Raw genomic sequence first — 15,014 nt, forward strand, 5'->3', positions numbered from 1 at the left:
TCGCCAAAATCTAGACACGAATTGGGTACCTCTGTCAGAAACGATATTCTCCGGAATACCATGCAAACGGACCACATTTTGAAAAAACAGAGGAACCAACTCGGAAGAAGAAGGCAACTTAGGCAGGGGAACCAAATGGACCATCTTAGAGAAACGATCACACACCACCCAGATGACAGACATCTTCTGAGAAACAGGAAGATCCGAAATAAAATCCATCGAGATGTGCGTCCAGGGCCTCTTCGGGATAGGCAAGGGCAACAACAATCCACTAGCCCGAGAACAACAAGGCTTGGCCCGAGCACAAACGTCACAAGACTGCACGAAGCCTCGCACATCTCGAGACAGGGAAGGCCACCAGAAGGACCTTGCCACCAAATCCCTGGTACCAAAGATTCCAGGATGACCTGCCAACGCAGAAGAATGAACCTCAGAAATGACTTTACTGGTCCAATCATCAGGAACAAACAGTCTACCAGGTGGGCAACGATCAGGTCTATCCGCCTGAAACTCCTGCAAGGCCCGCCGCAGGTCTGGAGAAACGGCAGACAATATCACTCCATCCTTAAGGATACCTGTAGGTTCAGAATTACCAGGGGAGTCAGGCTCAAAACTCCTAGAAAGGGCATCCGCCTTAACATTCTTAGAACCCGGCAGGTAGGACACCACAAAATTAAACCGAGAGAAAAACAATGACCAGCGCGCCTGTCTAGGATTCAGGCGTCTGGCGGACTCAAGATAAATTAGATTTTTGTGGTCAGTCAATACCACCACCTGATGTCTAGCCCCCTCAAGCCAATGACGCCACTCCTCAAAAGCCCACTTCATGGCCAAAAGCTCCCGATTCCCAACATCATAATTCCGCTCGGCGGGCGAAAATTTACGCGAGAAAAAAGTACAAGGTCTCATCACGGAGCAATCGGAACTTCTCTGCGACAAAACCGCCCCAGCTCCGATTTCAGAAGCGTCGACCTCAACCTGAAAAGGAAGAGCAACATCAGGCTGACGCAACACAGGGGCGGAAGAAAAGCGGCGCTTAAGCTCCCGAAAGGCCTCCACAGCAGCAGGGGACCAATCAGCAACATCAGCACCCTTCTTAGTCAAATCAGTCAATGGTTTAACAACATCAGAAAAACCAGCAATAAATCGACGATAAAAGTTAGCAAAGCCCAAAAATTTCTGAAGACTCTTAAGAGAAGAGGGTTGCGTCCAATCACAAATAGCCTGAACCTTGACAGGATCCATCTCGATGGAAGAGGGGGAAAAAATATATCCCAAAAAGGAAATCTTTTGAACCCCAAAAATGCACTTAGAACCCTTCACACACAAGGAATTAGACCGCAAAACCTGAAAAACCCTCCTGACCTGCTGGACATGAGAGTCCCAGTCATCCGAAAAAATCAAAATATCATCCAGATACACAATCATAAATTTATCCAAATAATCACGGAAAATGTCATGCATAAAGGACTGAAAGACTGAAGGGGCATTTGAAAGACCAAAAGGCATCACCAAATACTCAAAGTGGCCCTCGGGCGTATTAAATGCGGTTTTCCACTCATCCCCCTGCTTAATTCGCACCAAATTATACGCCCCACGAAGATCTATCTTAGAGAACCACTTGGCCCCCTTTATGCGAGCAAACAAATCAGTCAGCAGTGGCAACGGATATTGATATTTAACCGTGATTTTATTCAAAAGCCGATAATCAATGCACGGCCTCAAAGAGCCATCTTTCTTAGCCACAAAGAAAAAACCGGCTCCTAAGGGAGATGACGAAGGACGAATATGTCCCTTTTCCAAGGACTCCTTTATATATTCTCGCATAGCAGCATGTTCAGGCACAGACAGATTAAATAAACGACCCTTAGGGTATTTACTACCCGGAATCAAATCTATGGCACAATCGCACTCCCGGTGCGGAGGTAATGAACCAAGCTTAGGTTCTTCAAAAACGTCACGATATTCAGTCAAGAATTCAGGAATCTCAGAGGGAATAGATGATGAAATGGAAACCACAGGTACGTCCCCATGCGTCCCCTTACATCCCCAGCTTAACACAGACATAGCTTTCCAGTCAAGGACTGGGTTATGAGATTGCAGCCATGGCAATCCAAGCACCAACACATCATGTAGGTTATACAGCACAAGAAAGCGAATAATCTCCTGGTGATCCGGATTAATCCGCATAGTTACTTGTGTCCAGTATTGTGGTTTATTGCTAGCCAATGGGGTGGAGTCAATCCCCTTCAGGGGTATAGGAGTTTCAAGAGGCTCCAAATCATACCCACAGCGTTTGGCAAAGGACCAATCCATAAGACTCAAAGCGGCGCCAGAGTCGACATAGGCATCCGCGGTAATAGATGATAAAGAACAAATCAGGGTCACAGATAGAATAAACTTAGACTGTAAAGTGCCAATTGAAACAGACTTATCAAGCTTCTTAGTACGCTTAGAGCATGCTGATATAACATGAGTTGAATCACCGCAATAGAAGCACAACCCATTTTTTCGTCTAAAATTCTGCCGTTCACTTCTGGACAGAATTCTATCACATTGCATATTCTCTGGCGTCTTCTCAGTAGACACCGCCAAATGGTGCACAGGTTTGCGCTCCCGCAGACGCCTATCGATCTGGATAGCCATTGTCATGGACTCATTCAGACCCGCAGGCACAGGGAACCCCACCATAACATCCTTAATGGCATCAGAGAGACCCTCTCTGAAATTCGCCGCCAGGGCGCACTCATTCCACTGAGTAAGCACAGCCCATTTACGGAATTTCTGGCAGTATATTTCAGCTTCGTCTTGCCCCTGAGATAGGGACATCAAGGCCTTTTCCGCCTGAAGTTCTAACTGAGGTTCCTCATAAAGCAACCCCAAGGCCAGAAAAAACGCATCCACATTGAGCAACGCAGGATCCCCTGGAGCCAATGCAAAAGCCCAATCCTGAGGGTCGCCCCGGAGCAAAGAAATCACAATCCTGACCTGCTGAGCAGGATCTCCAGCAGAGCGAGATTTCAGGGACAAAAACAACTTGCAATTATTTTTGAAATTTTGAAAGCAAGATCTATTCCCCGAGAAAAATTCAGGCAAAGGAATTCTAGGTTCAGATATAGGAACATGAACAACAAAATCTTGTAAGTTTTGAACTTTCGTGGTGAGATTATTCAAACCTGCAGCTAAACTCTGAATATCCATTTTAAACAGGTGAACACAGAGCCATTCCAGGATTAGAAGGAGAGAGAGAGATAAAGGCTGCAATATAGGCAGACTTGCAAGAGATTCAATTACAAGCACACTCAGAACTGAGAAAAAAAAAAAAAATCTTCAGCAGACTTCTCTTTTCTCTCCTTTCTCTGTCAATTAATTTAACCCTTTTAGGCCGGTCAAACTGTTATGGTTCTCAATGGCAAGAGAACATAGCCCAGCAAACATACGAACTAGCTCTTGGAAGGATGGAAACTAAACTGACCATGAACTAAACCTGCCGCACAACTAACAGTAGCCGGGTAGCGTAGCCTGCGTTTTATCCCTAGACGCCCAGCGCCGGCCGGAGGACTAACTAATCCTGGCAGAGGAAAATATAGTCCTGGCTCACCTCTAGAGAAATTTCCCCGAAAGGCAGACAGAGGCCCCCACAAATATTGGCGGTGATTATAGATGAAATGACAAACGTAGTATGAAAATAGGTTTAGCAAAATTGAGGTCCGCTTACTAGATAGCAGGAAGACAGAAAGGGCACTTTCATGGTCAGCTGAAAACCCTATCAAAATACCATCCTGAAATTACTTTAAGACTCTAGTATTAACTCATAACATCAGAGTGGCAATTTCAGATCACAAGAGCTTTCCAGACACAGAAACGAAACTACAGCTGTGAACTGGAACAAAATGCAAAAACAAACAAGGACTAAGTCCAACTTAGCTGGGAGTAGTCTAGCAGCAGGAACATGCACAGAAAGGCTTCTGATTACAATGTTGACCGGCATGGAAGTGACAGAGGAGCAAGGCTAAATAGCGACTCCCACATCCTGATGGAAACAGGTGAACAGAGAGGATGATGCACACCAGTTCAATTCCACCAGTGGCCACCGGGGGAGCCCAAAATCCAATTTCACAACAGGAAGGCTTCTAACTCCACCTGGTAGAGGGGACTCTAAATTTGCTTTCAAGCCGGCCGGGCCCTGCCTGTACCTGTGATCTGGTGCCCTGGACTGCGATTGCATGAAGCCTTCAGTAAACCAGGTAAAGAGACTGCAAACCTGTGTCCTCAGTTCTTTACTGTACCACTCACCAACCTCATCTATACACCGGGAGCCCTGGGGATATACTTCACCTGTGGGAAGTTATACCATCTTAGCTGCCATAACATCACCCCAGAGGACCCCTTTAAACAGCGTCGGTCCCCACTGACCGAATACTACAGGTGGCATCACGAACACAAACTTTATTCACCAATCCCATTAAAGACTTTCCCTTTTACTTGGGCGCCCAGGGCCACAGACCGGGTTCCCGCCACCATGACATCCCCTTTAAGTACCGGACTCGGTACTGAGTACCGCACGGCCCTAGCGGATGACTCACCTCCATATAGTAGGAATGCCCACACTGTGCCTCCATATCGTAATAGTGCCCTCACTGTGTCTTCATATAGTAAGAGTGCCCTCACTGTGTCTCTGTGGCATCCCTGAAGGTTCAATCACCACAGAGGTACTGCACTTCATCCAGAGATGTGGTATCCCACTCTCAGGTAAGGAGGGGGGCACTACCCAGGACTCTAACACCAGCATCCAACACCTCACCACTTCAGTTAGGGCATCTGGGCATACCCTATGGGATGATGGCCTCATACCACTCTGGAGAGGGCAACTAGGTAGAGGGTGTGGGTGAAGCCAGTAGTTAGGGGAGGAGCTAATTAGGAGGGAAAGTGAAGGAGATTCTGAGAGGAGGGAGATGGAGTGAGACTTGCCTCGAAGGAGCTATCTGGAAGAGGGAGCTAGAGAGAGGAGAGGCTGAAGAGAGTAGAGAGAAAAAAGCTTCAGAAGCAAGAAGAGGTCCTAGGGGCATGGGTAGTGAGCAATCCACCCGTGGGGCCCGCATCTGGGGTGCTCCGCTAGGGCCTAGGGGTACTTGGTACTGGGTCCGGTCATCATTAAAGGGGTGGTCATGGTGGCAGTGACCCAGTCCGTGGCCCTGGGTATCCAAATTAAAGGAAAGGTCTTTAAAGGAGTTTTTAGGAATAAGAATGTTCGTGACGCCACTTGTGGTATTCCATCAGGGATGACCGACGCTGCTTAAAGGGGTCCACTGGGGTGATGTTATGCACTAAAGAGAGGGATGCCTCGGTTTGCGATTCCATTGAAACCTACTGAACTTGATAGAGAAAATTTTATAGAATTTGATAGAAAATGTTTCATTGCACTTAATAGAGAATGTTCTATTGTCCTTTAACTAAGAATATCTTATTGAATGTGAAAGAGAATGTTTACTGAAAGTAAATGCTAAGGTTTTATAGAGAGTAATATTAATGTTTTATAGGAAGTAATGCTTTTGCGTTATCTAAATGCAACGTTTAAGTACCAAATGCCTCCCATAAAGGGAAGAAGAGTTTACCTGTTGATATACATGTCCAAAAATATTTTGCATGTTTTCCTGTAATATCTGTTTTACTCTGTTCCAGCCCCGAGGATGTGCTGTTTAACTGGGGAATATGTGCCGCCCCTGAGTGTTCAGTCACCACAGAGGTAGTGCACCTCATCCAGAGGTGTGGTATCCCACTCTAAGGTAAGGAGGGGGCACTACCCAGGACTCTAACACCAGCATCTAACATCTCACCACTCCAGGTAGGGCATCTGAGTGTACCCTATGGGAGGATGACCTCATCCCAGTCTGGAGAGGGCAACTAGGTAGAGGGTGTGGGTGGAGCCAGTAGTTAGGGGAGGAGCTAATTAGGAGGGAAAGTGAAGGAGATTATGAGAGGAGGGAGATGGAGTGAGACGTGCTGAGAAGGAGCTCCCTGGGAGAGGGAGCTAGAGAGCGGAGGGGCTGCAGAGTGTAGAGAGAAAGAAGCTTCAGAAGCAAGAAGGGGTCCTAGGAGCACGGGTAATGAGCAATCCACCCATGGGGCCCGCATCCACGCTGACCATCGTCAGGTGGAGGGACCAGGTCGCAGTGGGGAACTGGTCCCCAAGACTAGTGGAGAACTACAAGTCTCTGCTAGCCAACTGGAGGCTGTGGTATCTGTATGTGCCACAGCCATATCCATGCACATTTGCTGAAAAGGCAGCCACATAGGACTCAGGGGACTAGAGAGATGTTGCCCGACAAGATCCGGGGCTGTTGGCTTGGGACACTGTGTGTGAAGGCGCAGGGCAGGAGAGGTGAGAACCAGCACAGTGAGACGGCCAGGAAAGGAACATAATAGAGTCCTGGAGAAGTGTACCCCAAATCATCTGGGGGTTGGCTGGACCACAGACCCGGAGGACACAGCACACGGTTGGAGACAGTAATCTGCAGAACTGTGAGTAAAGCGTTGAAAAGTGCACCCAGCTGTGACCTCTGAATTATTCCTGCATCACTTGCTCTGCACTACAACTACCACAACCACCATCATCACAATTAACACCTATATCTGCCCTTGGGACTAGCTCTGCCCGTGGAGAGCTGAAATATCTTAGCTGTGTCACCAACTGCCCCAGTGGATCTGAACTGCAGCGTCGGCCATAATGACCGAGTACCATGGGTGGCGTCATGAATATCCCTAATAAGCTTTATTCCCCTTTCAGTTCACTCTTTTATTGGACGCCCAGGACCACGGACTGGGTCACTGCTGCCGGGACCACATCCCTTTAAGAACCGGTCCAGTACCGAGTATCCCCACGGCCCTGGCGGGCGCTCCATCTCCATATAGTAAGAGTGCCCTCACTGTGTCTCCATATAGTAATAGTGCCCCTTTATGCCTACATAAAGTAATAGCGCCCTCACTGTGCCTCCATATAGTAATATTGCCCCCTCTGTGCCTCAATACAGTGATAATGCCTCTATTGTGCCTCTACATATTAATAGCACCTCTGTGCCTCCATATAATCATAGCGCCTTCATTGTGCCTCCATACAGTAATAGTGCCCCCTCTGTGCCTTCATACAGTGATAATGCCTCTATTGTGCCTCTACATAGTAATAGCACCTCTGTGCCTCCATATAAAAATAGCGCCCTCATTGTGCCTCCATATAGTAATAGTGCCCCCTCTGTGCCTCCATACAGTGATAATAATGCTATTGTGCCTCTACATAGTAATAACACCTCTGTACCTCCATATAATAATAGCGTCCTCATTGTGCCTCCATATAGTAATAGTGCCTCCATACAGTGATAATGCCTCTATTGTGCCTCTGCATAGTAATAGCACCTCTGTGCCTCCATATAGTAATAGCGCCCTTATTTTTCCTCCATATAGTAATAGTGCCCCTCTGTGCCTCCATACAGTAATAACACCTCTGTGCCCCCATATAATAATAGTGCACCCATTGTGCTTCCATATAGTAATAGTACCCATTTTATGCCTTCATATAGTAATAGCATCCCCTTTATGCCTCCATATTCTAATAACACCATCACTGTGTCTCCATATTGTAAGAGTTCCCTCACTATGCCTCCATATAGTAATAATGCCTCATATAGTAATAGTGCCCCTTTTTGCCTCCATATAGTAATAATGCCACCTTTATGCCTACATATAGTAATAGCGCACCTGTTATGCCTCCATATAGTAATAGCGCCCTCACTGTGCATCCATGTAGTGATAACACCTCTTTCCCACCATATAGTAACAGTGCCCTCACTGTGCCTCTATATGGTAATAGTGCCCTCACTGTGCCTCCATTTAGTAATAGTGCCCTCACTGTGCCTCCATACAGTAATAGTGCCCTTTATGTGCCTCTTATTGTACCTCTACATAGTTATAATACCTCTGTGCCTCCATATGATAATAGCGCCACTCTGTGCCTCCATGCACTGATAATGCCTCTAATGTGCCTCTACACAGTAATAACTCCTCTGTGCCTCTGCAGCGCCCCAGAGTCCTGGTCGTTGCAGTACTGTGGCTCCGCCACTATGGGGAGCTAGGGTGCGTCTGATGGCACTGAAGGAGTTCATCTGATCAGGTATCACAGACACCAATACATTTCACAGCCGGGCCTCCGGGGGGAGCTAAGGGTTCTATTCACTAGGCCACTCCCCACCATAGTGGGTAAACTGGGGGTCAGGCAGGAAGTTAGATGAGAAAGCTGACTGGGTTGGAACCAGGCAACACCTTGTGGCAGAGGGTGTTGTAGGGGAAGATACAGTAGGGTCTCTGTCAGGGGTGGGATCCTGACAGAGGCTTGGCAACTTGAACGAACGTAACGGGACCGTGCCTGCTCCGGGTAGCGGCGGTGCCCAAGGAAGGATTAGAAGCGAGATAGATTGTGCTGAGTGAGAAACGAGATCACGCAAAGGAGAAATACCAGTAGGAGTCGTGCTGTAAGACCGAAGCAACATCCTACTGAGGCGCACTACCGGTGGCCGGAACGCCGAGGGAGTATCATAACATTCAGCTTCAAGCAATACTCTAAACAGCGGCAGGACAGTCAGTCTAAGGCGGGCTGTCTAACTTATATCACCTATGCAGTCTTGGGGGGCAACCTGTGGAGAGGGGCGACTCTAGGGTCCCGGAAGAGCTCCGAGCCTACCCGTCAAACGGGTGCCGTTCCAACCAGAACATCAGGGAGGGACGGAGGATTAGCAGAACATCATCTAATCGAGTTGTGAGGGAACTTAAGAAACAGACACAACAGTTGTGGGGGACTTTCCGTAAGCACAGCAGGGAAGGACCACAACACATAGCGCTAGTAGGAAGGCACCGATTTCCACCTGTGAAGAGAACTCTGGAGGTGCCATTGGACCGGCCAGACTTGCGCAGCCTGGTGAACCATATTCCGGACTGAGGACCCAGAGACCTTCAGTAAAGAGGTAAAGAGACTGCAACCTGGTGTCCTCGTTATTTACTGCACCGCACTACTACAGCATCACTACCATTATCCATAACTATTATTCACTGTACGCCCCACGGCAGGGTCACGGACCGGGGCCTAGCCACCGTGACAACCCCAGAGCAGAGACTCAGAGAGGCCCGGTACCGGGTACCCCTCGGCCCTGCGGCAGTGGGGGCGCTACAACTCCATATAATAATAGTGCCCCATTTGTGCCTCCATATAGTAATAGTGCCCCCATTGTGCCTCCGTATAGTAATAGTGCCCATATTGTGTCTCCAAATAATAGTGTCCCCATTGTGTCTCCATATAGTAATAGTGCCCATACTGTGCCTCCATATAACAGTGTCCCCATAGTGCCTCCATATAATAATAGTGCCCCCATTGTGCCTCCATATAGTAATAGTGCCCCTTTATGTCTCCATAATATAATAGTGCCCTCACTGTGCCTCCGTATAGTAATAGTGTCCACTTTATGCCTCCATATAGTAATAGTGAACTCACTGTGCCTCCATATAGTAATAGTGCCCCTTTATGCCTCCATATAGTAATAATGCCCTCACTGTGCCTCCATATAGTAATAGTGCCCCTTTATTTCTCCATATATAATAGTGCACTCACTGTGCCTTCATATAGTAATAGTGTCCACTTTATGCCTCCATATAGTAATAGTGAAATCACTGTGCCTCCATATAGTATTAGTGCAGCCTTTATGCCTCCATATAGTAATAGTGCCCCTTCTGTGGTATACTGTATCAAGTGTCATCAAACATGATACACTATGGATTTTCTTTAACTAATAGATTGTGTACTAATGAGCCATCATACCCCAATGACTACACTCTTCTCACTGCTGTAGTTAGGTTGGCACATGGGACCCTGTAACCAGTGTTTCTGCCTTACCCCAGCCCACCACCCTGCACATTCTGTTTATGATCTGCTCCAAGCCATTACCATATAAATAAGAAAGTTCATCAATATGGCTTCTGCCTCCTTGTTTATGGTTTATAATCCAGGCCTGAGATTGTATATTCATAAGATAATAAGCCTGTATGTTTAATTCACATGTGAGACATTTTTATATGGTGGATTCATGTTTGTCATAAAGCCCAATGTTAGCTTTACGGGCTCAAAATAGATTGATTTTTTTCTGTAATAAAATCTTATTGAAGTTGACGGCTTCATTAAAAACTTTTCAGCCTTACGATAGAGGCCACACATCTGTTACCTGAGAGTCTTTAAAGGGGTTGAAATTCAAAAGAAAAATCTATCTAGGATGCTGAAAAAAAAAGGTATACTTGGCTCACCTATCCATTATACTCGTCTCCCAATGCAGCCTAGATCGCCCTATGGGTGAAAGTCCAGACTTGCATGTGACATCTGCAGCCAATCACTGACCACAGTAGTGACTAATGCATCATTGCGGCATCAGATGATTGGCTGAAGCAGTCACATCTCTGCCTCGACCAAGCACGAAGTACAGAGCCAATAAGACGTTTGACTATCTGGACCAGTTGATCACTAATCATTGCCTACAGAGGCCACATACTTGTCCGGATGGAACAGGAAATACAGAATCTAGTAGTAGGCCTGGACTATATTGGAAGAGGAGGATTACTTTGGATATTCAGAATGACAATCTCTCTAAAGAGCAAAGGGTTGCCCTGCATGAACTGAGAAAAATTAAAGGAGTCATCATTAAACCAGCTGATAAGGGCAGTAATGTTGTGGTCTGGCCTACTATAATGTATGAGATGGGGGCATTTCAATAGCTGAGAGACAATGAGTGTTATAAGAGACTTTTCTTCAACCCTACTTCTGTCTTCCAGGCACAACTTCAAGAGAAGATGGAAGAAGCCTCTCAAGAAGGCCTAATACCCAAACACATTAAGGAGGGATTGATCCCGGAGCAACCAAGGACCCCCTGCTTTTACCTTCTCTCGAAGCTGCAAAAGAGTCTAACTTCTCCACCCGGTTGCCTGATCGTCTCCGGCAAAGGAGGGCTATGTGAAATGGGGGGTAAATACTTGGACTACCATCTTAAACCCCTTGTAGAGACACTTCCATCCTACCTTACAGACACTGGGGATGTATGGCACCCCAGGAGTCTGGTTGCCACAGTGGCCTCCATCACAGGGGGTGATGTCATGCACAAAGAGGGATTCCCTTTCCAGGTACATCAGCATGCAACACCTTTCCTACTCCAGACCAGAGGGGGGGAGCTCTAACACCTGATTTCAGGGGAGCTTCCCTATAAGTTATGGCCTGGAGGTGGGGTTAGGGAGTCGAGCCTGAGACAGTGAAGGAGAAAGAGGCAAGTGAGGAGAACCTGGGGAATTGGAGCTGCAACTGAGCTCACACCACAACTGAGCGCCAAAGACCGGACACCGGAGTCCATGGTTGTGTGGGAACTGCAGGCCCAGCAACTAAAACCAGAGGGCAGGAGTTTGCAGGTCGCCTGGCCCCAGCTGACACCCTGAGGTACAGCAGCATATAAGAGCCCGGAGTCACCACGAGGGAGTGACACCTGGAACAGGCTCAATCTGCCTGCCATGCGGGTAGTTTTCCATTTAATGGACAGACTGAGAGAAGGACTTGAGTAGAGCAGACATAATCAAGAACCCAGAAAACAGCACAGTAAGGAGGCCTCCAACCCCACCTGGCTAGGTGGATTCTAAATTGCTTCCAGGCTGCCCGGATCTCCAATACCACCTTTTACCTGTGCTCCGGACTGCACCTTCAACCAGGATTTAAAGGTAAAAAAAAACTGCAGCCCTTGTGTCCTCTAGTCCTTTCCCGCACCCTCAGTCCTGCACCCCAACATCCACGATCCCTGATAGACTGTACTCGTAGCCCTGGGGCCTTGCTCCGCCTGTGGGGAGCAGAACCATCTCAGCTGCGACAGCATCGGCCCCAGCTGTCCCCTTATGCAGCTTCGGCTACCTATTGCCGAACACCACAGTTGGTGCCACATGAAATCTCCTACAAACACTCCCTCATCACTTTTATTGCGCACCCAGGGCCACAGACCGGGTCACCGCTGCCGTGACCACCCCTTTAAGAATCGTCCGACCCGGTTCCAAGTACCCCACGGTCCTAGTGGGTGTTGCAGATGTCCTTGATAAAATAGAAAACATCAGCCCTGTGGTTAGTCTAGAGGTAGAGTCTCTTTACACTTCCATGAGAGATGGTCTAGAATCAGTTAGAACTTTCCTGTGAATGGCCACCATGGATCATAGGTTCATTCAATTTTTTATGTAATTGCTGGAGTTTGCATTGACAATTTTCTTATCTTTATGGAGACCCTCTAATTACAGCTCCAGGGAACAGCTATGGTGGCTGCCTTTGCACACGGATATGCTAATTTGTTCCTGGGTCTGTGGGAAAGGAACATCTTTTTCACCAATCCCATTCTTCAGATTTCTAAGATGTTACTCTGGACCTGCTATATTGATGATGTCCTACCTATCTGGAAGGGTACGGGTCAGGGGCTACTTGTATTTGTTAGACAGCTAAATGAGAACGGCAGTAACATTAAACTGACTTGTCATTACAGCCAAACAAATGTGGAATTCTTGGATACATGTATTTCCAAGGTCTCGGAAGGACTACTACATGCTGACATCCGTAGGAAAGACACGGCAGTTAATACCTTGTTGCATGCCTTTTCCTCCCATCGGCGTTCTTTGAAGGACAGTGTCCCGGTGGGCCAATTTCTCAGAGCATGGCAAATATGTTCAGATGACCTTTCTTTCAAACAACAGGCCTAGGATCTTGCGACTAGATTTGAACAGGGCTACTTGAGACATGTGATCAGAAAGGGCTGGAGAAGAGCCACCTGATCAACAAGGGAGGACCTTTTTACAAGTCAAGACAGGACCATTTTTAAAATCAACAGGTGAGGTTCATCTCCACTTTCTGTGAAAAATATCATCTTGTCAGAAGTGCTCTTCAAAAATACTGGCCCATTCTTAAGAATGACTCTGTGCTATCTAAATGTACTACTTCGTACCCCCTAAAAACTTGTGAGACTTATCAATTAACAACGACCATAAGGATCCCGGCCTCGAGTGAGCTTTTGACTCAAAGGACCCCAAGTGGGGTTTTTACCCTGCAGAGACTGTGCTGCTTCTGCCAATTTGTAACGTAGTTCCACCTTTATATCAAGTGATGGACTTAGATAATTCAGGATCATGCAACACATTTCCTGTAGCACTGAAGGGGTGATCTAGTATAGCACGTGCCCCTGATGATTGATTTATGTTGGACTCACCTCTCGACAGCTCAGAATTTCTGTTAGGAAACACGAGAGGGACATGAAGAACACATCAGACTCATTGGATGATACCCAACTCAAATTTATCCCGAGACATTTCAAGTCCATTAATGGCTGCAGTGCTGATCTGGTACGGATATTTGGAATAGATTGGGTCTTGATGAATAAACCTGAAATGTGGTGGTAATTGGAGGAAGACACTTGCGCAATTAGAATCCAAATGGATCATGAGAATTGATTGTATCCATCCCAAGGACCTTAATGAGATTGAGCTTTGCCTCTTTCCTCTGAAACTAGTTTATGGGGTTTATTGTTTTTTTTTATGTGCCATTTTAACCTCTCACATTGTTTTTTATACAGGTCCCTCATCAATCACAAATCACCCTTGTTTTTCTTGCCAAGCAGCTTCTGGACTTTCGCAACCATCCTGTGGCAGCTGTTCCCTGGCCTTCTTTTTATGGGCCATCCTTTCTGAATTTTGGTCATCATCATGATTTTTATTCTGATTTTTTAATTATTCCTTTATTATTACTTTTGTTATTCATATTATTCAGATTTTTACATAGTTTTTTTCACTGTCAACTTGGCATGTGTGGTACTCATCTACAGACATCTCATCCACATATATAACCCACTTCACTTTCTTTATTCCCATGCTTGAGTGAGTTTTTCCACTTTAGGATTTTCCCCTTATTTTCACATTTTTCTTTATGTCTGTGGGTCTTTGCCAGACATGTTTTTGTTCATTGACATTTTTGACCTAAAAACGTTATCACTGTTGTTAGCACATTATTTTCTTATATAAACTTGTGGTCCTTTTTAATGATCCCCTGGTCTTTGGCTTTTTATGAATTCTCTTCTTTTTTGTACTTAGCTTGCACTTGCACTTTCTTTAGATCTCATGTTTTATAAATTGATCTAAGTTGTCTGTTTCCACATTTCATTGAGAATGCGGTGCACATTCCTGTTGGCCGGCTCACGCATGGTTGCCATAATCACGCATCCCCTCTATGTCACATTTCCAGCCCTCCTAGCTGATGTGTTAGCAGGGGGTGGGGACTTGTGACATCAGACTCTGAACCCATGGCTTCCGGCATACGGTTCTGCCACTGGAAGCGCCACAATGCCACATTATGAGAAGGTGAGTACTTGTATAAATAAGGGCCCCCTGTATGTTACTTATTCATTTGCTCCCCAAAGCAGCTAATGCGAAACGCGCGTTGGGGTAACCTTCTGTACCCCTAGCAGGTTGTATTTATGAGCATTGTACTATCAGCTATTTAATTCAACAATATCAACTGGGCATTCAGGAGACTTATTACTAACCACATGGTTCAGCTGATAACCATTGATCTTTTTCATCACTGTAATTGTCTATCATTTGCAGCAACCCTTACTGTTTTTTTGGGCATTTTATCTGTATATTTTGTACTTTGCATCTATACTTACTTAAAGATGCTTACCTACTTACCTTTGTTCGTAAGTACAGTACATACAGTTCTAATGCTATTCTTTCCTATTGGACCACTACTTTGACTGTCTTCATATGGGATCCTTTTTGTATTAGCACTTTAAACATTACTAAGGCTGAAATATGTATGCTTACTTTGCATGTGACACTTTATACCCACTAAATATATATATCCATATATGTGTGCATTTGTACAATCCTGAATGTAGCTTTTCTCATTGGACTGTTAGATCCAT

This window comes from Ranitomeya variabilis, chromosome 1 (assembly GCF_051348905.1).
Source record: "Ranitomeya variabilis isolate aRanVar5 chromosome 1, aRanVar5.hap1, whole genome shotgun sequence".
Lineage (NCBI taxonomy): Eukaryota > Metazoa > Chordata > Amphibia > Anura > Dendrobatidae > Ranitomeya > Ranitomeya variabilis.